This window comes from Orycteropus afer, unplaced genomic scaffold (genome assembly GCF_000298275.1).
Source record: "Orycteropus afer afer isolate SDZICR_OR568_19922 unplaced genomic scaffold, OryAfe1.0 scaffold00001, whole genome shotgun sequence".
Taxonomy (NCBI): domain Eukaryota; kingdom Metazoa; phylum Chordata; class Mammalia; order Tubulidentata; family Orycteropodidae; genus Orycteropus; species Orycteropus afer.
The window spans coordinates 21,615,285-21,618,814 of NW_006921588.1; positions in this window are offsets into that span (position 1 = coordinate 21,615,285).

A 3,530-nucleotide genomic window follows, 5' to 3' on the forward strand; every position below is an offset into this window, starting at 1 on the left:
TACTGGTTGCCTGTGCCCTTCTATACCCTAATGGAGGTAAAGTTTTTATTAGCACAGATAAAATAACCTCAACAACTGTTCTTAGGACTTCTCGCGTATTTACAAATTGACTTCATTTCTGGAAACTGGCACTCAGTGAAATTAGGGCATCTCATAGAGCACAACCATTTTCAGCCAGTGTCATGTTTAAGAATTATTTTACAGAAAAACTGCTATTATTCTCCATCATGGATGTTACCGCCTCCATGTTTTGCCTTCCTAGTTAAAAGAAAAATATTGACAGAAGAATCTGAGGAACACCACATTCCTCGGACTAGATAATGACTCGCTGGTCTGTAGAGTCTTGCCAGCTTCTAAGACTGAGTTTATGCATTTACACTGAACTTTGAGAGTCCCAAACTGATTAAGAACTATCAATTAAGGACTAGACAAATTACTGTTGGAGGGCTAACTCCCCCCTACAGACTTTTTTTGTACAGCCCTCAAGCTAAGAATGGTTTTTATATTTATAAAGGGTAGTTTCAAAATATATATGTAACAGATATTATGTGGTTCTGCAAAACCTAAAATATGTATTAATCTGGGCTTGTACAGGTCTTTATAACCTCTGGAATTTGTATATTTCAAAGAGATGGTGAGCCACATTGAAAACAACCCAAATGTCCAGCAATGGAGAAGTGGTTGAATATAGTATATCAGTACGGGACAGTAGTTTTTCAGCTATTAAAATAATTAGTAAAACTCTAAAAACAAGGAAATGCTTATGGATTTATGTTAAATGTAAAACAATAGCCATAATCTAGGCATTTTTTAACATATTTCTTTCCTCAACCTTTGCAACAAAGCAATGACAGTAATTTTATTATCCTTATTTATTGATAAAGGCTCTAGGAGAATAAGAGGCTTTTCTGAAATAGCTATATATTATCTCAGCTAGCACATTTTTCCATGTTGTTGTCCTTATTCTACCATTAGAGTTTTGGGACACTAACATTATATGTTAAAACTTACATAGGCTTGGTTTTATATGTACCTTTTTATTTTCTTTACAAATTTTTAAATTAAACAAATTTTCACCCCAACCATAAATAAACCATACGTCTAGTTCTTAGACATTGAGTTGTGGGAAGAATTTCAGACCTGCCACAGCTAGCAAGTGGACCTCATAACTCGGGTATAAGCACAAGAGTCACATATAGCACTTTCTTAGGTATCTGTAACTAAGAAAAAGAATCTTTAGTTGGTTTTGGATAATTAAACATGGAACAGTCTAAGCCACTAGTTCTAGACTTTTGCATACTTTGGCCCTATTTTGGTACATACCATATGCAGCACGATAGAACCTATTCCTAGTTGGTATTTTCAGGATTCAGCTTATGACCAGGAAAGTAGGTATGTGCTACTGCACATTTGATAACAGAAGAGAGTGATCCTGGCTCCTTCTCCTTTACTTGATTTTATTGTCAATTAGAGGTGTTATCATCTATTTAAAAGTTTTAAGACCCCCTGCTGATACGCCTTCAATGTCAAGTGTATAATCCCATTGTCTTCCTTCTTTTTGTTCTGCACAATCTGTACAATCTGAAGAAAACCACACTCATCTTCTGACCTGATGAAACAGTTCCCAGAACAGATGGAAATGGTTCAAAACAAGAAGTAACTTGCCAAAGATTGTATCTAAACTCTTCAGTTCCTCGGGACATTATTACCTCTATGTCCTTATGCTTAACACCTCCTTTATCATTAGAATGCAGTCTCTGATGTCAGTGGTGAAATTGTTGCAAAAGGAAACAGTGACAAAACTGGTCTAGACCCAGCATTTACTAATCTTTTGAAATGTCCTATAGCCTTTGATAGGAGCTCTGGTAGCATAAGGCACTTGACTGCTAACCAGAAGGCTGGCGGCTCAAACCCACCAGCCACTCCTCAGAAGGTTGGGCAACCTACTTCGGTAGTGATACCACCTCAGAAACCCAAGGAGAGGTAACAACAACAACATGTAATGTTGTTACATAGCCTTTGATACCGTAGATCTTCCTTAGCTTTTGTAAGAGTATAATCTCCTAATTCTTCTTGTGCTTCTCTGAAAGGGGCAGAAACAGCTCAATTTCCCCTTTTTTCCTCTTTTACATTTCTCTGTTGCCCACCAATGACACCACTGCCATCCAGTTCCATCAGCCACAGGGTTATTTTCAGCCTCTTTTGCTTTTGCCTCTTAAATACAATGCATCAACAGTACATTGTCCTTTGTGTCTTTCAGATCCAATGTTTCCCTTAGATATTATTGTCTGTGGCTCTCATTTCTCATTTATCATATACTGCCTTGATTTGTTAATTAACAAACAGACCAAACCAAACCAAAAAAAAAAAAAAAAAACCAACTCACTGCTGTCAGGTCAATTTCGACTCACAGCAACCCCCTTTCACTTTCTGAGGCAGTAAATCTTTGCAGAAGTAGATTGCCCCAACCATAGTCTCCATAAAGGCAGAGTTCATATACGATACAAGAATCTGCGACTTGCAAACAATTTATAAATGACTCATAAATTTGAATTTGGGGAGAGTGACTAGAGCCACAGTCTTCACAAGAACTTTTTTCCCCCTTTCCCTCAACTGGAAATGCCTATGTAATAATTAATGTACAAAGTTATTCCATAGGATAGCGCTTTCCAAGAGAACTTTCCACTATGATGGAAATGTTCTATATTTGTGCAGTCCAAAATACAGTCACTACTAGTCGAATGTGGCTTTTGAGCCCTTGAAATATGACTAGTATGACTGATAAAGATAAACTGAATTTTTTATTTTATTTCATGTTGACTAATTTAAATTTAAAAAAACCACATGTGGCTAGTGGTGACTGTGTTGGATAGCATAGTTATTGAGTATGAATAAGTTATTGGTGCCTGGAAATGTCAACCCCCACCTTTCTCTTTTCTTCAACTGCTAAGATAAGCCATACTAAGGTATAACGAAGAGGCATATGCGTTACAAATATTTATTTCTTTGTTTCTTACATACCAACCTATGGATAAAAATGTATTTTACCAAAAAACAATGTCATGCATGATTAAATGTCATCAAAATAATACGATTTCCTTGGTACATTATGAATTACATAGGCTTTTATGAGCTACCTTACAGACCTAACCATCAGAAGTAAACTTGCCTTTTACATAATATGTAATTCAAAGATAAGTCTTTGGAATGGTAACAGAAAGGGTAATAATAAAGGTTCTAATCACAATGAAGGAAGCTCCCTTCTGGTGAACTAGGGAGGCTCTGAGAAACAGTTTAGAGGTTCCAGGACTTACTTGACTAATGCAGAAGAAATATGTAATGGCTCTGAGGGAAATATGAGGCATAGAGAGAAACAGTTGGTTTGTATGCCAGATCTTAAGAGATAGTTGGGCAGTAGATATCTAATCTAACTCTAGAACCCACTCCTGTTTAACTGCTGCTCTAAGCATTGTACTCTTCCTAAGGGAAGCTGTTGACTGTTTCACGTGGACTGTTGTTAGTTGCCTTTG